The sequence below is a fragment of the Catharus ustulatus genome, chromosome 2 (genome assembly GCF_009819885.2).
Source record: "Catharus ustulatus isolate bCatUst1 chromosome 2, bCatUst1.pri.v2, whole genome shotgun sequence".
Lineage (NCBI taxonomy): Eukaryota > Metazoa > Chordata > Aves > Passeriformes > Turdidae > Catharus > Catharus ustulatus.
In genome coordinates this window covers 117,090,593-117,110,887 of record NC_046222.1, presented here as the reverse complement: position 1 = coordinate 117,110,887, position 20,295 = coordinate 117,090,593, and the positions used below count along the sequence as shown (strand labels likewise).

Here is a 20,295-nt window from a genome sequence, read left to right as displayed (position 1 = left end):
CAAAACCTGTCGTTAAGCTGCCATTCAGTAGAGCAAGAAGTATCTAACTTTCAACATTTAAAAAGTATCTGATAAGCAGCAATCAGAAAATGTTATCTCAAATAGCATATATTACAAAAAAGAAAACCTTTTCAATTCCTTCTCTTCCTAAAGAAGTGAGTGTATATGAGACTTAGTCAACTGCATCAGGTTCCAACACTAGTTCAAAGCAATAAATGTCTTAATGCTACAGTACAAGACTGAATTTGAATAACTGTAATGGTTACAAACTGAAACTATTCTCATTGAAAAATACTTCAAGTAACCTTTTTTGGTGATCATTCCATGTCATATACCTGAAATTAAGTCAATTGGTAGCATAAGTTTCTGGAACATTGAGAAGATTCATGTAAACATATAATTCTATTTGCCCTCAAATTCACATAACAAAAATACTTCAGTTATTTCAGGACTCCTCTCTTTTTAATTTCAAACTTGGTGCTGGGACTAAGCTCAGCTAAGATACATCTACTTAACAGTATCCAATTCCACCTTGCACAAGGTGCTCCTACATGCAGCACTCACATGACTTTAAACAAGCAGTAAGAGCACAGAAAGTGAACTTCCAGACTTGGAGCCCAAGAAATTCTAATCAAAACAAACAGTGTACACGCCAAGGCTGACAACAGGATTTGGTTCTGCACATCAAGGCAACAAAGCTGACAATACTCAAAATGTATTACCTTGTTTCACAGCACCACAGAATGGTTTGGGTTGGAAGGGACCATAGCGATCATCCAGTTCCAACCCACTGTCACAGACAGGACACCTTCCACTAGACCAGGCTGTTCCTTTGATCCAACCTGGCCTTGAACACTTCCAGGGATGGGGCATCCACAGCTTCTCTGGGCAACCTGTGCCATGTTTCACTACAGGAAGTAATTTCTACCTAACGTGTACTCCAAACCTACTCTCAATTTAAAGCCATTGTCCCTGTCCTATGACTACACACCTTTGCTGTAAGTCCCTCTCCTGCTTTCTTGAAAACTCCCTCTCAATACTAGGAAGGGTTCTATGGTCTCCCCAGAGCCTTCTCCAGGCTGAACAGCCCCAAGCCTGCCAGTGTGTCTTCAGAGGAGAGGTGCTTCCATGAGGAATAACTTCCCAAAAGACTTAAATTAAAAAGGAAACCCTCCTTTATGTCAAAGGACTTTCTTCCTTCAAAGCAGTAACTGCTGTAGGCCAAGCCCTGAAAGGGAACTGGAGAGCAGCAGCAGGTGTCTTTCTCCAGATGACATTCACCTGCCAATAATTCTTGGGATATGTAACAGCCAGCCAGTGCACCCCTGGTTACTGACAGCACATGATGATTTTTCACAAACAATGTAATGAATGGACAGGCCTTCAGATCACACACTTAGTTCTGGCTCCCAGATGGAAAAGCAGTTTCAGCTCCTGTTCTGAAGAAGTGCTTTGCTCATGTGACAGTAAAGAGAGATGAATCCAAACAAACAGCACTCAGTCAATGCCTTACACAAAAACCCACCAAATGTTAAGACATTTAACTGAGTTCCCCTCAGGGAGCTGTGGCCCTGCTCTCATGCTTTTCCACAGGTGCTCAGATAAAGTGCTGAGCAGGACTGGGCCTCCCATCCTGTACAACCATTCCTTCAATGCTCAGGAGCTTTCACTGGGAGTTACACTGGTTCAACTGGTATCAAAATACATCCTCAAGGATATTCAGTGTATCTCAGTGACAGAAAGAAGAGGGATATAAATGTAGAGCCCCTGAAATTCTACTATTTAAATTACTGGTCTAAACATTTCCCAGCAGTGAAGAAACTACATTCAAGGCACTGGTAAGCAGCTAAATAACATGGGGTTTTATGGTGAGAGATGAAAATTTTAGTTGTGATAGTAAAAAACCCCAGACTTTTTAAGAACAGAATCCAGTAAATCCTAAAAGCACTGGTAAACGCATACACTAGAACCTAAGAAAAACAAACTTACTAAGTGACTTCTAGCTAGTAAATTCAAAAATTTATTTTAAAATGCTTATATGTTTTGAACCACGACTTTCATTTACTATAAAGCCCTTTCCTTGAATTCCCAACGAACATGCAAAGAAGTGGGTAAGACTTCCTTTTACCTTGTGTTAATAGAACAAGCTACAACAGGAAACACCTTCAAAACTAAAACAACAAAAAATATCAAAGAACATTAGTATATAATTTGTTTCAATCAGACCTAATTCACACTGTTATATTTTTTTCCAATTATGCTATGGTTTATTTATGCATGAAGCTTTTCTTCTGCAATCCAAAAATGTGCTCTTGGCAATAGAGGCAACTAGGATTAAGTTGATACTTCAGGTCCATCTGCAAACCCAGTCCTTTTCCAGCAGCCATGAAACAGTTCAGGCACAGCAAAGGAATACATTTGAGGCTGGTAATTCATCATCTATGGAGCAATTGTTATTGTATCATTGTATCTATCACTACTTCAAGAAAATAGTATTTTTAAAGTTTGTGCTGATGACTGATTAAATGCTCTTGGTCCCTTACTCCTGGTTGGTAAATCCATAGTTTGGGCCTGGATTCATCCAATTCAAAAGCCGATGTAACAACTACACCTCTGCAATCTATGGAGCAAAGTTCACCATCCAATCCACTTGAGCACAGAACAGTCCCAGCGTTCTGGGAACGCATTTGGCATCTTCCCTTTTCGCTTGGTACAAAGAACACTTTTACCAAACATGTTACTCTTTATCATTTGTGCTTTAGGAGTTATGTTTAAAGATGGTTTCCCTCTATGTACGTTACTTTCAACTGAAAGTGTATCTATATATAGGTGGTAGTGGTATCAGCTGCTTTTCTTAGCTCTGTGTGCTAATTCAAGCAGTCAAATGTTTTCTTGCATCACAAGTCATAAAACCTGCAAAAGACACATTTTAGATGTATTGGATCTGTTCTTGAAGTCCACAGCTTAAAAGCTCCTAGCTTGAAATAATGCCTCACTGTATTTATAATTTAGGGTTTCAGAACCAAGGAGGAGATGCCATATCGTGTGTAGGAAATGCTGTACCCTCTTCTCAAAAGCTGGAGGAAAAGGTAGGCTCTCCTGCTCTTCCTGATTTTGTGTGCCTAACTGGCAGTTCTGATTTTTCTGAAAGGAAAGTGCCAGTTAAAAATACAGTTTGTGTAGTTCTTGTCTGCTGATTTCTCCATTCTCTTCCTTCTTTGATAAGCTCAAAAGTCAAAGAGAATAGAAACAGCAATCTTAAAAGGACATCTTTATTCTCTAACTGTAAGGGAGTAGATAAATAGTTGCAAACCCCAGAACAGCCAGGCTACCTTGGCAATGATGATCTCTCATGTTCTCTAATGGGCTCAGATATTTGATTCATCCCACTGCACTCTCATCTCACTAGGGCAGCAAACTGGTGTGGAGGGAGAACTTCTTGGCTACTTACTTTTTTTCTAGATGTAAAAGGCTGGAATTCACAAGTTTCTTATCAGTTTTGTGACCAAAATTATATGTTTCTATTAAAAAGACAGTGCTAAGGTTTATTCTTGCTACAAACATACAATTGTGGTGCTCACAGGCAGCTGCTTTTGTAAAAGAACTGTGCTTTTTGTCAAGTTCACCAATATATACAAAGTCTTCTGTATGTGCTTTTTCTAGGTAAATGACTTGATGGCTGTGTTAGTGCACATTTTATTGTGCCAACCTTACCAGATAACTCATATTACTCTGTGTCTTCTCAGTGCTTGTCACCCCATTCATTTGGGTGCCATGTACCAGATTTATTAGTCATTTTACAGTTTTATCTATGTAATTGGTAATATATTAACAGTATGAATTTGTGAATTGCTAGGTAAAAGGTTTGGCTAGGAATGTGTTCCTGCTTGTTAAAACCATGTTAATAGTTCTGGTTTCACTCAGTAAAGGTTCATTCTTTTTAACTCTATTTTTTTCCTATAAATTTTATCAGACAAGCATGTTACAATGCAGTAGAGAAATTCAGGCAGTCTCTAACATCTTTTGATTCTCCTTTTCTACTCTTCTCTGGTGAGGACCCACTTGGGAGTGCTGTGTATAGTTCTGGTGTCCCCAATGTAAGGACATGGAACTGTTGGAGCAAGGAAGTCACAAAGTTAGTAAGAGCAGTGGAGCATCTTCCTAACAAAGACAGGCTGAGAAAGTTGGGGCTGGTCAGCCTGGAGAGGAGAAGGTTGAGTGGAGACCTCACAGCAATTTCCCGGTATCTGAAGGGGGGGTGGGTCTGCAGGGAAACTGGAGAACAACTCTTCAGCAGGAAGTGACAGGAAAAGGAGTAATGGGCACGAACTGAAAGAGGGGAAATTTCAGTTAAGTATTAGGTGGCAATTTTTCAGTTTGAGGATGACACTGGAACATGCTGCCCAGGAAGGTTGCAGATGCTCAACCCTGGCAGTGTTTAAGGCTCTTTTCTTCTTTCATCATCAAATGCTTGGACCTTTAACTTGGTAAAAACATTGGGGTTTGTATCAAATATTGTGAGGTAGTGGTAAAGCCACTGATAGTACACATCCCAAACTTCGGCTTTGTAATTTATGCAAGAAGGTTTTATTGTTATTTTAGGTTGCATTAGATTCTACAATGTCTCTCTAAGTCAGGTCCTACTGTTAACTAGAGAAGAGCATGGGTCTTGTAAATTCCAAAAGACATCTACAGAGTATCTCACTTCTTTTTTATGAGTGGGGGTCAAACCCTTCATAATTAACAACCCTAGCTCTAGCAGAGGATAAACAGAAGACAAACCTCTGAAACTTCCCTGGATGTTGTTTTCCTCTTTTGTTGCAGGGCTCACAAAAAAAGCTCTTTTTTTTTTAACACAATTTCATAGGCAGGATTGATGAAGCTAAAATGATGAAATATCTACTTCCTCCTCCAATTACAGGAATATTCAGGAACAGAATTATTTTGTTCATCTGCATGGGACCTCCAACAATCATCTAGTCCAACTGCCTGAAGATTACAGATAATACTAACTGCAGACAAAAATCCAAAAACCTTAATTAGAAAAGTTTAAATCAAAACACTCCCTTTGAGGTACTAGAGCCATTTAATACTGTTCACAACTCCAATTCTTCCTACAGAACAGAGTAAAAAAAGGAAATAACCCTTCAACATTCCACCCTTGGAAGACTGTGCCAAACCATACTGATGTCCAAATCCCCATTCACGTTCAGTGCCATCCCTAGCCTTGGTTTCTTCTAGAGATCCACAAACAACTGTGGATTTTGTAACTTCTGATGAAATTCATGCATTTTACCAGGCCACTGGTAAGTGCTGAATGGCTTTTGCTACCTTCATTCTTTCTCAAGTATGTGAAGGAAGGATAATGGCATTGTGCAGATTTGTCCCACTTGCAGCTTTAAAACATGGCCTTATTTATAGTATATATACTGCACTTAAGGCTTTGCAAAGCTCAGGACTATAAATATTTGAAATGCTGGCTAAAGCAATTCAGCCCATAAATTAGGGATATTACTACGATGTTGTTTTTACATGTTACTTGCACACGATTTCTTAAACCCTGCTTATGCACAGCACCTGATGTGTCACTGTGGTGTGCAGCACCCAATGCCAATACTGCAGCTGGACTGTAAAGATTCTGGTAGAGAAGTGGAGTTTAAAACTGGCCTGCAAAAAATCAGGAATCTCCCTTCATGTTCCCTATGGAAAACCTAATGGCGTCTCTAAACTGTGTTAAACACTGAACTAAAGAAAATCAATTAATTGGTAGTAGTCTTTACATCTAGTATTCTGTGACATTACCAACATATTATGGAAATTTTCACACAAAGCATAAAATCAACATAACTTACTGCTTGGTTAATTGTAAATAATTAAAGCATGATACAGCACCTACAATAGGTATTGAGTTGGAAGCAGATTACATTCTTGAATCATGACAAAAGAAACTTTTTGAAATACCTAGATATTTTTAAATGTTTTAAATTAAAATATCTAAGCATTCCTGTTACTGTACTAGCATTAATTTCACTTTTTTTAAAACTGTGCTTTTCATGTAATATTTAATCAGCACAAACTAAGCACAAGCACCCAAACTCTATCATCATTATTGACAAGTGTAATTCAAATATCTCTAATACAGAAGAAAGTGAGACCAGCATTAAAATTCCCATTTCAATAAGCTTCTTCACAACTGTTTAACAAACTTAGTCAAACTTCCAACTAGTTTCAACGTACCAACTGCCTACTCAGCCTGGCGATTTTTGTACTGTTCCATGCCAGATAACTGCAAGTAAACATTTTGACATTTTCTGCTGCCTTACAACCATTTCAGTGAGAAGATACTTAGCCTGAAAAATCCAGCTTGCACAAACTCCTTAGAGGTGTTACAAGATGATAGCTCATGTCTTTTAATATTGTCTGCCTTAAACATGCTCCATTCCAAGCAAATTCATACAAGTCCACCTTCCTAGGCAGACTGAATGCTCCAGAAATCCCTGAAAACCATCTACCTGCTCCAGACAACTTGTGTAACAAGTCCCCTTAAAAATCTTGGCCCCTCTACAGGGAATTAAGAAGTGGCAACAGAACAGCAGTTTTGTCTACTGCCTTCATGTTCCTTCTGCCAACACAAAGGCTGTAGTTTGATATGAATGCAGAAAGATAAATAGCAGACAAGGTTGGAAAGGCACAAGAAGCCCCCAGAAAGTACAGAAGAAAGCAAGAGTGGAAATAGGAGAATTATTTCCACTATGTTCAGTCCCCCCCCACCGAACCAAGAAGTGACACCACTGTCCCAGAAACACAGTGTTCCTGTATCCATAAAGCCTATTTAAAAGCATGTCATAACCTTTACTGAGAAATGCAGGAGAAAACAATCAACTATTATCACATCCTAAGGACTGAGGATGGGTTTAAGAATTCTGTTGCAGCTATCTAAAAACCAGAAAGTCATTCAAAACAACCACAACTCACCACACACAAAATTAAAAATCCACAACACATACTGCTGCTGTACTGAAATAATGCCATGAATTGCCAATCCCATAAACCCCCTTGCTAAGGAGCCTTCCCTTCAGTCACAAAACAGCCTACAAAGATTCCACTCCAGAGCTGAGGCTACCAACAGGCCAGGAGAGACAAGAACATTGGACCTGTTCTTCTCAGGGACAGTGCTTAAACCAGCACCACGTGAGTGACAGACTCTAATAAGGCAGTCTGGCCACCACAGTGTGTGCATGGATCTATTCTGCTTCTACTGTTTGAATCCCAGTGTGACACTGCAATCTCATCCCCCAGTACAATAAATTTTAGAAAATAAATCTCATATTTCTGCATGCGGACAAGTCTTAGCTCAGTGTAAAGCCTCTCTGTTTGAAATCAGGGAAGTCTGCACTGTGACAAGAAGGGAAGGAGGGTGATACTGCTGGCTTCCATCCTAACCACTTTTTCACCACTATGGAATTAGCCCTTGCATCACCACATCACCAGCCAGATCAAGCAGCCAATCTGGCTGAAAGGTAACTGGAGGATAGGAATAAAATCATTTTAGTTTTCAGCTGCATCATATGCCGTATGAACACTAACAATGGCAGGAGAAACAGGAAGAACTCATAACCATGAATAGAACCAACTTTTTCAGCATCACTGCAAATCTCTCATGAAATTACACCCCAGAAGATGAGAGAATGGGAAGAAAACAGAACACAGATCGTTACAATTAGCACACATTTAACTAACATACAACCAAGGTTCACGTACATTATAGTACAGATGAGTCTTTATAATACAGAGAAGTCATAAAGACCAAAATTCTTCCCAGGCATAACAGATATCACAGGAAAGTGCACAGAGAAAGCTGTTCAGTAGATGATAAATGCCAGGAATGTCAGTCCACCAACAGCACAAGTTCAGTCATGAAAGAAATATTAAGCTGCCACAGCAAATGCCAAGTGCAAGAAGTCTGAGAAGGTGAAGGTAACAAACTGTCCTGGAAATTATGATAAAGCCAGTGGAATACTCAGCAGATTGCAGTGAGTCAGGAAAATTATCTGGCACTAATACTTTGAATAATCTCACTACAAGCAGACAACTTAAGGACAAAGCTACAGCAAGTAACACTGAAGTTGTAAATAACAGAGGTGGCAAAAATTTTACTTCCGATGATCAAAAAACAAAAACAAAAAACCCAAAACAAACAAACAAACAAACCCCCAAAAATAAACCAAAAAAAGCCAGAGTTACGAAACCATAAGCAAAACTACTATTCAAGTATTACCTGGAAACTCAGATAAAAAAATAATAATAATAAAAATAAAACTAGAAATGACAGAGTATGAGTAGCCGAGTACAGCACCTACACCACTGTGACATTCAACATCCTAAGACTTTTTCACAAGTTTTCATTTCACAAAATTTTGTGTCTGCATGAGAGACAGACACAACATGCTCTCTGTATTTGTCAAAGGCTCAATTTGTCATTTTTCTCCTACCTAATTGGAATTTTCAGAGTAATCTGGTTTCCACTGCAATTTCATTTCCATCAAACTAAGTCCCCTGGGTCAACAGTAATCAACTGAGGCACCAGGAAGAAGAATTGTCTGTACCTTATTTGACACAGAAGTTTAATGATGTTCTATAAGGAAAGAAACAGAACCTCAGAAATCAAAGGGAAATCTCTGGCTTATAAGACAGCTATATAGAACTCCCCAAAGAACATGTGTCTTGTACAAAAACATTGCTGGAGAACACACCAGTCTTTTTCAGATTAACCTTTTTGTCCTCCCTTCATTCTTCTGGGTATTGAAAGAAAGAGAAAAGTGAGAAAGTGAGGAGGTACAACAGCAACTTAAGCCAACAAAACTACATAGCACCTGAATATCTAACAAAAATCCACTGAAAAGTTACAACAGGAGGTAGGTTTGACAGTCTCTGTGTCTCAGTTCTTCATCAATAACACAGACAACACAAGCTTTTTGATTAATATTTGGGTAATGTATAGGAGGAGAATGGAAAGAACCTAAAGAGCCTATCAGGCTTATTAACAGAGGAATAATTCTACTCAGTGTTTAGACTGATGTCACACACGCGTTTACAGAAAGAATTCCACACATAAAATATACATAAAATACTGAATGACAATCCAATTCCACCTGACTGAATGAGTCAAGGATCCAGTAGGATGAAGAGTTCCTAATTATGGGGGGTGGGAAAACACCAGTTTAATGACAAGCTTCATTCTCCTAGTTCCCCATTTTCCATGTTTATGTAAACTTAGAGAAACCTCAAGTTCAAGACTAAGTGCAAGGCCCTACATACGGGTCAGAGCAATCCCAAACACAAGCACAGGCCAGGTAAAGGATGGAACAAGAGCAGCTTTGAGAAGGACTTGGGGGTGCTGAGGGACAAGAAGCACAACATGACCCAGGCAATGTGCACTCACAGGCCAGAAAGCCAAACGTGTCCTGGGCTGCATTCAATGCTGTGTGGGCAGCAGGGTGAAGGAGGGGATTCTGTTCCCCTACTCTGCTTTGGTGACATCCCACCCACACTGCTGTGTCCAGCCCTGGGGTCCCCTGCACAAGAAAGACTTGGACCTGCTGGAGCTGGTCCAGAGGGGATAAGGAAAGGACCAGAGGGCCAGAGCAACTCTGCCATAAATCCAGGCTGAGTGAGCTGGGGTTGCTCAGCCTGGAGAAGGGAAGGCTATGGGGAGACTTTAGAGCACTTTTCAGTACATAAAGGCGACTTAGAAAAAAGCTGGAGAGGGACTTCTGACAAGGGCATGTACAGAAAGGACAAGGAGAAATGGCTTTAAGCTGGAACAGGGTACGTTTAGATGAGGGGATAGCAAGAAAACCTTTACTGTGAAGGTGGTGAAGCACTCGAACAGTTTGCCCAGAGTTGTGGATGTCACACTGTTGGAAGTGTTCAAGGCCAGGATGGATCACAGGATCCATTCCCCTAAATGGTTCTTAAATGCTTATAAAATGCTTATATAGGCCATGATTTGTAATTTTTTTCCCAAGGCTCTTTGCATCATTTGTTCTTCACCACGCACAATTTTAAAGTAACTTCACTGAGCCATCTGACAATTTGATTGAAAAACTAATAATGGATGTGTTTTTAAAAATAAGCATTTAGTTCTGTTGAGAAATCCATTCTGAAATACAAGCCCCACATCCTGATAAAGTAATATGAAGAAAAACTTTTCCATTTATCAAGTATCTCTGCAAGAACAAGCCACCTCAAACATTAATCTCGTATTTACAAATGCAGCAAGGCAAAGAAAAAACTCAACTGATTATATGCACCCTGTGACAAGTTGTTGTCTGTAATGCAGACACTCTCATTCACAGTTAGGCAGTGTCTCCAAGCATCACCAATCCTGGGGAAACAGAACATCAGCTATTCAGCAGAGACAACTCTCCTTCAAAGCAGATTACTAACACCTGACCAAACAGGCAAGTAGGAGCAAACCTACATTTTCTTATAAAGAGAAAATCATCATAAAAATAATGAAAATATCTTAAAAGGAAACAAACACTTTGGCAGCCTATGTAAGACACAAAGTTTTTTATAGCTACAGAAATGTATCCCCAAAGTAACTTCTTCACAATTGCTATCAAAGTAAAAATCATTGCAACTGAACTGTTTAAATGTCAACATGGTTATTCAGGCTTCTCCTCCCCCCCTCCATTTCTGGAACAAAATTCTAAGACAAGAACTTAAATTGATTAAACTGATTATGTCAAATACATGGAATAAAGAATTCTAGTGCACAACTGCAATTTAGACTAACTAACTAGACTTAACTAACTGTTAGACTAACTGAAAGTAAAACTAAAGTATCAGTCTTCATTTTAAGTGTGAACTACTACTTGTTTATTGTATTTTCACACCCACAAAGAATTGCAGTGACTCATCAACACTGCCAAATCCTCAAACTGTATTTCAGGTGTAGCATAGTGTAAGCACATACTTGAAAGCACGAAGCAGGAGAGATTTTGATCCTGCTGGCCTACATAATGTCCATAACCTGCACAACACCTCAGCCCTCAGGGTGATACTTGTACCTGGGTAAATGGGACACAAACAATGCATTGAGTATTAATACAAAATTTCAACTTCAGAAAAAGATCATTTTCTGAAGTACCATCTAAGGGTCAACCAACACAGTGCAGTGGAACCTCCAAATTAAACTCTTACATTGGCTCTTACCTGTCAATAATGAAACTAAATTAACCACTATCCTCCTCCAGCTGCCTCCAGGCAACACACCCCGAGTTCTACTGGTCCTAAATATTCATACCATTAGCAGGAAAGTGATAGAAAACAAAAGGAACACTCATGACAGAATGAATTACCAAACCCTCCTTCATCTAGTCAAAAATTTCAGAATGGTGCAGATCAGTGGAAAATTCCAGTCATACACCTGCTAACCAGAGGCTGGGACTGATTGGGGTTTTTTCATTACATGTTAGCTTGCAGCAAGGTTTCACTACCACTGAACTCACTGATCATCTCACCAAACACCACTCGACTGAGGGCTGCGGCATCCATCCAAAAAAACAACAAAAAAATCCCAACCTTATTTTTCCAATCCTATACAAGGAAGGAAAGGGGAAAAAATGGATTTCCAAATGGCACAAAGGGAATTCATGTTTTCAGCTACAGTTTTACTCGACATATAACCAACTGTCAACCACAGCAACCTGGCTGAACTGCCACAAGAACACAAGCTGTTAGAATTTATGCTCCTGCTAATCACCAAAACTAACACAGGGACATCCCGACACAGCAAGAGAACTGCAAAGCACTTTAGAAATCTGACATTACCACCTCACCTAGAGAAAAAAGTCAGTACAACCTCTTTAAAAAGTCCCACTGTATGAGTGTGTGCACACATATCTATATACACACACCACTACAAGCATTCAAGGAAAAGCAGGGATTTTAAAGTCCCACTGTGGTTAATAAAACACTGTGTGAAAGACAGGTCAAGACATGGAGAGCTGTGCAAAACTGGAACCTGAAACTGTAGAACCAGCCACTTGAGTTACATCTTCAAGCTCCAGAGGACTTATGTCACAATTTAAGATGGAAAAAAAAGGGAAATCCTCACAGTTAAAAGATTCAAGAAAACACATTAAAAGAAAACATCAGAAATTATCAAACAATTAATATTATATTTCTAAATCAGAAATCTACAAAGTCTAAAACATAGTTTAAACTATAGTTTAAGCTTTTAGTTTATCAAAATTTTACTACTTTATGGGCCTATTCACCTATAAATTAAGTTAAACAGATACATCTTTCTTATTTAAGTTTCAAATTCAGGGACTTGTCCTGTTGAATTTTACTAAAAAACACACTGAAATACTTTATTGCTAAAACAACAGAAGAACAAACAACTCAAGGCTCATTTACCAAGATACCAGTATGTTTAAACAACAGTGTTCATTCCTATCTTATATTTTAAAAAGACACTTTTCTTCTCCTCACTGCCACATTTATTTCTGGACAAAAACTGAAGTTCCACCCACAGCCAACACAGGACTGTCCCCACTATCCCACACCACAGTGGCAGTGAGGACACTCTCCTCCAACCAAAAAAGCCTCTCTGGTAACAGAGAGATCATAACTGACACACAGCACTACTGATTTTTCTGACTGAACACATTTCTAAACAATCTTTTTTTCCTTCTTTCACCATTTCATGTTGCTACAGTTAAGATCATCCCAACACAAAACCAAACCTTCTCTTCTTCCCACACCTAGTCCTGCTGAAGCTAAAAAAAAAGATTAAGCAGCAATTAAATGATTTAAGCACTGAACCCTATGGAATTTGGAACGTGCATTTTTCTGTCATTCCATGTTGCCATTAGACAGTTAGAAAAAAGTGCTACTTGTCTTAAAGGCTCTTCTAGGAACAATTTTCTATTACTTGAGTTTTGGGTATTTTACATGAAAGCTTAATGAAAAGACAGCCCTGAAATTCCCTCTGCATACTTTTCATTACTTTAAAGCAGTAATTTGAACGCTTCTGTTAAAAAAAAGAAGTCTTTTGCAATTTATAACAGAGAGGATATGAGGAAACTCATGCAACAAGGATGTCTTGCCTTCAACACAGTCTTGAATCCCAGCTCAAAAATGGAATTTGGAAAAAAAGCACATCTCTAAGAAATGATGCAATGTGGAATTCCCCTCTTCTGAGTAAATCCACAGCTAAATGCTAACTACCAAACAGTAGGATTTGCTGAAATGCAAAGATCTAAATGCAAGAAAATCACATTTTTCTGTTGGCAGTTACATGGGTAAGGAAAACTAAGTCACTAAACAGGGTTACATAGTGGTTTTGTACGCAGATCCAGGATGCTACAAATAAAAGTTTCCCACAGTAACATTCCTGACAGTTACCCATTACTTCCAAAGTGTCTTCAATCTGACTTAATGAGAGAATTGATAATACCAGCATTCTAAACACCCCTAGATCTTAAATCTACATCCCATGGATCTCTTTCAGAGCTGTACTGACACAAAGTTAACCAAAAGCAAGTAATAATTCTCACAGTCAACAGTAACTAATCCTTTAAGAAAATCATATATCAACAATGTTCTTTTAAAAAGCAAGTTTGGGAACACACCTATATCCCAGTGGTTTTCACTTCCGGCATTATAATTTATTTGAAAACACATCAACAACTTGTAACCAAAATGCCTTAACAATAAGCAGACTGAATTCAACTCTCAATTAAGTAAATAATGGTTTCTTATAAAATAAAGCAAATATTAGAAAATTCAGAAGAAACTGGTTGTGCTGTTAAGCTCCCTCAAGAAAAAAACCAAAACCCAAAAATAAAAGAATAGCAAAACAATTTAATATTAAGTCACAACCAGTTACTTTAGACCTTATTTACTTTCCTCCTATCACAGGACAGTTATTCTAACGGTGGGGACAGTTATTAACAGCCCTTCTGTAATGTTACCAACACCCCATTTTAAATTACTTTACCAACCCAGATCTACAAAACGTGCTCAATGCACCAATGGGCTCAGGTGGGCAATGTAATGAATCAGAAAGGCAGCAGGTGACATTTTGAGAGTGCAAGGTAATGACAGAACAGTTTTCTGCCCTGTCTACCTACTGGAGAATCTAAACAAAACACCTAAATCCCCAAGTGCAGAGGAAACCTCTCTTAACCATATTCTCAAGTAATGTTCTAGCCTTAAGCATAAGAGAACCAGCCAATACAACATAACTGTTCTAAAAAGGAAACTCATAATGAATTATGGTTTCATAATAAGAGTGTGAGAACTTTCAGATGTTCCTACATTAGTAAGAGAACAAAAAACTTGACTTCATACACGGAAAAAAAGTCACTTTGTTTTTCTAACACAGAATCTGAAGCAGCTCAGACTTCCCAGACAGAAAAATTCCAAGTCTCACTGCATGCAAATAGAAGACCTTCTTTGCCTCCTTCACCTCTGCTATGGAATATCAGAGGCAATGCTCAGTTATGTTAAAAATAAAAGTAATGCTGTGTATTTAGAGATGCCAGATAACGTGTGTGACATGAGACACATCTACAGGAACAGCGCACAACGCTGCCAGCTTTGCAAAAGACAAGGACTACAATGAAAGACAGACTGTGTTCCCAAAACGTGTTCCCAAAACATACCCTGAAGTACAGCTTTAAACTTACAATTCTGATTTTCAACAGGGGTGATATGGATAATAAAACTGGGTGCAGCTACACAGAGGATGAAGACACATCCACGTAAGAAAACCTTGTAGGTGCACAAGAGAAACCACATCGACCTGTTCAGATTACTCTTAACGCTCACACCAGGCCAACAACTGCCTACAGCACACAAAGCCTTCACATTTACAACTCTTCAAATGAACACAAAATCCAGCAAAGTTTCTTACATCTTCACACTGGTCTCTTCAAGTGCTGGATAAGCAAGGCTCTTGTGATCACAACAGAAAGAATTAAAGTAAGTACTGCAGTTTCAAGGCTCTTACAGGATTTGGATTGTCTTTAAAAAAAAGTAAAATCGTGCTTTAAGTTAAAAACAGTAATACACCTTTGAATCATTTACTTCCCAAATGAGGCTATCTTGATCTGGATGTTTTCAAAATATACCTATTTTTGATCTCTTAGAATAGATAAACAGTATGGTTTTTAAAAAAAAAAAGAGTAAACACATACACACACATATATATTCATATACACATGTACAGATAGATCTCTAACTCAGAGTACTGCCTAACACAAAAGTATTTTCCATTCAAATATCTGAAATAAGTTATGAACTTGTCTAAACCAGAGAAGGAAGGGCAGGAATACTTTCCATGGAATTTAATATATTTTCAATACACACCTGACAGAAACAGAACTTCAAAGCCATTTCAAAATAAATTGTTCAAACTACTAAATAAATAAATTCCTATCCATTTTTACCCAAGGCTGTATTCATACTAGAAGGTCCTAAACTAATTTTAATTTCAAATATAAGATGTCTTGGAACAAAGGTATTACAGGTACCTTTATTTCCTCAGAAGTCAATTTAATTTTGCAAAATAGACACTAATCACTGTTTTAGTTTATTTTGAGTCTCTCATCTAAGAATTTCAGTCTATTAATACAATGCATAAACCTAAAAGTGTGCCTTTAGAACACACAGAGCAGTTGCACTGGTCTATTTCTGAGTACAAAGGCACCACAATGTGGGGAATAAAATGTTTATGGAAGGGTGACAGTTTTCCAGAGAGACCGAAAACAGTTTTGCTACCACTGTCTTTATTGATTACCACCTCAAGATGTAGTCTTCCTGTCAATTCCATGGGCAGAGAAATTGCCACAAAGGCAAATGCTGCAAGACATGAAGCAGCAGCCAGGTAAGATTAAGACAGAAGCTTCCCAAAAGAAACACCCTGAACACCAACCACACAAAAGAAAAAGTACAATACTCACCGGAGAGGGGAAAGTTACTATGATACAACCTTACATTTATTTCTGGCTAATTTTCCCTGCCCATAAACATGCTGATAATTTGAGTTTCTTTCACTGTAGCTTTATGATTATGTTTTTGGGTTTTGTACACAGCTATCATTAAGCATCGTTGTTGTCTGAGGTATTGCAACAGAATAATCAATACATGTATTCTACATGCCTCCCTGAAATTCTTGGTATCAGCTGCTGTAGTTTGCTGGTTCAAAGAATAAACATTACTTCAAGTCCAAGAACCAAAAGTATTATTTTAGAAAACTAAACCAAAAAGCCCAAATAAACAAACAAACTCCCTTATGTATTACTTGGATTTTGCTGAAAAAAATATGCAACTCGATGAGCAACATTTTTGGTGAGAAGGTCTGAAAATTTCTCAAGTAAAATATGAAAAAAAAAAAATTCCCAAGTACAATATGAATAATAAAGTCAGCTGCCTACAGTTTTCAGTCACTCCTAAATCCTTCTTACTAGGGACACTGTTTCTATTCCATAATCAATAAAGGTCAATCCCCCAAACACCCATCAATACCCCCCTCCTAAATGTAACAGTTTTATCACCATTTGTCAGGCATCCCAGAAGCTGCTGAAAAGCACAGGTTATGTGGTCTGTCACAGCAAGTGTTGCCACAAGTATACCGAAGAATAGATAACAGTATCCCAATTCAACAACTTTTTATAAAAATACAGGCCCCAGTTCTGCAAGTAGGTCAGCAAATGCAGGCCTTGTGCTGGCTTTGAGCCTGCGACTTCAGAGGGTCTTTGGGCTGATACAAACGTCCAGTGATATGAACACAGCTGCAGAACTGTGAATATAAACCGAGTTGTACAGATAACATGAAAACAGCTGAGACAGACACAATATGTCTGCAGCGAGTCTGAAGTCCTGTGAACATTTAATAAGAACAATTCTTTTCTGAAAGGTTCTTTTTCTCCTGTACAAGCTACTGCAAATCTTCAAAATACCTAACTGGACTTCTGAAGGAGCAAGCTAAAGAATTAAACATGGCATCTTAAAAACTACCCCAGCATTTCTGGATGCCTCTGCAAGGAAAAAAAAATCACCCAAGAACAAGTAAGTAATTCTCAAAACCAATTCCCACTGTATACAAACAAAGCTGCACAAAGTGGGACGGCACATGCTAACACAGTGGTAACTAACACACAAAACCCCCAACAAGCCATCCAACTGGTGAAATCCCGTTTTCTCGAGGACAATAACAGAGAGTATCTGTGGCCAAACTACACGCAACTACCCCTGTCGGGCAAGGGAAGAGAGCTGTCCTGCCTAAAATAAATCGCTACAGACATGCCTTAAGACACAACTCCGAGGAAAAGCGGCGCGGTGAACTGCAGGAATTAGATGAAAAAGCCACGAACGTTTTTCGTACATGGCAGCCGGGGCGCTGGAAGCTGAGGCCAGAGGAGTGGCCTACGTGTTAACAGTGTTTACAGCGGGCGTGAACGAGCTGCTGCTGCTGGATTTCATTGAGACCGTCGGGAAAGCGCCTCGGCAGGGCCTGATTTCCAGGCGTCGCCCGGGCCTACGCGGCCCCAATCACTCCACCTCAGTAATGGCGTTCGGTGCGAAGGGAAGCGAGAACCAGGGGAGGCGATGCCGGTGCAGCGCTGCGGGGACGCACCGGGCCCTCCTCACCGGGGGGGCCCGGCCAGAGGGGCCCCGGCGGGGCGGTCAGAGCCCCCCGAGGGCGCCGGGCGCTCCTCCCCGCCGGCAGCCGGGGATGAGGAGCCGTCAGCCATTTTCCCTCGCCCTCCAAAACACGGCGGTGCGGGGCCGACACGCCGGGGCTCCGAGGGAGGCGCTGCCGCCGCCTCACGCCCCGCGGGTCTCGGGGAGCTCCGTCCTCCCCCCCAGCCGCGCCCCGGCCCGCGAAGCCCCATCCCCGGGGAGCACAAACAGCTGCCCGGCCCCGCCCGGGCACAGCTCCGCACTCACCCCCGCACCGCTTCCCCTCGTCCCGCGGCGGCTGCTGCGGCGGCCCGGAGCCCTCCTGGGCGCTGCCTCATGCCCGGCGGCCGGCGGGGCAGTGTCTCATGCCAGGCCGCGGCTCTGAGGGGGCGGCTCCGCTTCCCCCGGTTCCCCCTCGGTTGCGCAGCGGCGGGAAGCGGGAGGGTAAATCCGGAGCCGCTGCCCGCGCTCCGGGTGCCGGCCCTGAGCGCTTCTCTCTCTCTGGGGCGTTTTTCCTGCGTCACCAGCTGCTGCCCGGCGGCGGCGGCGGCGGCCCTGCCTGGGCTCGGGCTGGGGCTGGGCCGGGGCCTGCGCGCTCCGCTCCGCCCCGTCCGGGCACCGGGCGCACGCGGGGGGGGTGGGCGGACGCGCGCCCGGGGCTCGGCCGGGCGGGGGTGGCGGGGCCGGGCCGGGCGGCGGGAGCTCCGCGCTCAGGGCTCGGCGGAGCGGGGGAGGCAGCGCGGAGGGAGGCGGCGGCGGCTCCTCGCGCTCCCAGCGGCGGCGGCGCAGCCGCGTCTGGCGGGGCCCCGTGGGCAAGATGGCGGCGCCGGCAGCGCCTTCCGCACCCGGCCCAGCGCTCGGCGGTTCGGCCACCCGAGCGCGGCGCCGGCGCGCTGCCCCTGTGCCCGCCCGGGGCCGCCTCTCACGGGCGGCCCCCTGGTGTGTCCGTGTGTGGAGCGGGAGCGGCGGTGAGGGGGGGGATGAGGACTATGGGGGACACACACACACACACACACACACACATACACACGGCCGGCGGCGCGCGGGCGCGCGCGGGGCCTGTTTCGCGTCGGTTGGGCGCGCGCGCGCACTCCATTGTGGCCCGCGCCGCCGGGCGCGCGCCGGGGCCCGGATGATGACGTCAGGGCGGTGCCGGTGGTGACGTCAGCGCGGCCGCCTCCCGCGGCGCTGGGGACGCGGCGGGAGCGGGGCCGGGTCCCTCAGCACCCACGGAGTGGAGCCCGGTTCGGCGGCACCGGCGCTGTTTAAAAGCCACGCGGAGCTTTTGTTCCTCTTGCAGGCTCCCCAGGCAGCGGTCACGGCACCGAGCCTGGCGGAGCTCAGGGCGCGTTTGGACAGCGCGCTCAGGGCACATGCTGTGACCCGTGGTGTGTCCTGAGCTGGGCCTGGAGTTGGAGTCGATGATCTCTGGGTCCTTTCTAGCTCTGAATATTCCGTGATTCTTTGGTTCTTTTTCCTTTCTTTGATACGTCTGCATTTACATGGCCACAGTATGAGCTCGGTAGAACCCCAGTCTGTGTACGTGTTTTATGTAGCGACCGGGAGGACTTCAAGCCTGGGTTTAAAACCTGGAAAAACGGGAGAGGATGCCTTGTAGCAGGACAGAAATTTGGCACATACGGGGAACTCGAACTTCAGGAGTACCTGAAGGGGTGCTTAGTTTTGTTAGTCTATAGTCCAAGATCAAAGTCTCATTTTAATATCATTCAAGAATTTCGGAGCAGAAGTGTAAGATAAGGTATTGAGCTGAAAACACAAGAGGAATTTAGGCTCCGCAGGTCGTAATTTGTTCGAGAGGCTCAAGCCAACAGCCTGAAGTCTTGTGCAAAATGTTTTATCTTTTGGACCATGCAGTCACAAAAGACAAAAACCAATTGCTCATTGCAGGAGTTGGAACAACATTGGATGGGTGATTTCAGTAAAAGCCTGGAGCTCAAAACCAAGAGATTTTAAGTTCTGATATTTCCTAAGGTAGCAGAGCTGTTAGTTGTTTTTGCTGATCATTAGATGGTATTATTTGGGATGGAAATCTGAAGTATGTTGCTGTGTTAGCCGCTCAGTAAACAGAACAAGGGATGTGCAGCTGCTTCATCACAGTGCAAATGCAACAGTTTGTTTACTGAAGGAATAGCTTTATGTGCATTTTCTTTAACAACAAAAACAAGTCATAACCATGGTGAAAGTCTCCAAGTGTAAGTCTTTCGTGTTTGGGTTAGAAAACATGTAATCACATCAAAACAGCCCTTTTATCTGTGTGATTTTCATGCTTCTGGGCATGTTATCGTGGCCTCTTTTTTTATCCCTTATCGACTACTTTCAGCTTTTCCTCCTATTTCCCATTTATGCACTTGGTTTTCCAGGGAAAGCATTTAAAATAGCCGCACATATAATGCTTGTACCTTCCCTCACCAACACAGTATTCTCCCTCAAGTCCTTCACTGTGATAACTTACAGAGGCACAGCAATACCTCAAGCAATTGTAGTTGCCTATATTTTGGCATTTATCCTTAAAAATAAATGGCTGTGTTTGTTGATGGTCATTTCTTTTTATTGTTAAGTGGATCCTCGTTT

The 20,295-nt window shown here is 41.9% G+C and overlaps 1 protein-coding gene across 3 annotated transcripts in view; it reads right to left on the bottom strand.

The window, feature by feature from the left end:
* Positions 1-18,277, bottom strand: part of USP9X (ubiquitin specific peptidase 9 X-linked) — a 94,785-nt gene extending 76,508 nt beyond the window's left edge. For all 3 annotated transcript variants that reach the window (XM_033083869.2, XM_033083877.2, XM_033083885.2), the window contains exon 1: positions 17,971-18,277. The gene's annotated coding sequence lies outside the window, so the exon portion shown is untranslated. The remainder of the gene's footprint in view (positions 1-17,970) is intronic.
* Between the last annotated feature and the right edge of the window lie 2,018 nt (positions 18,278-20,295).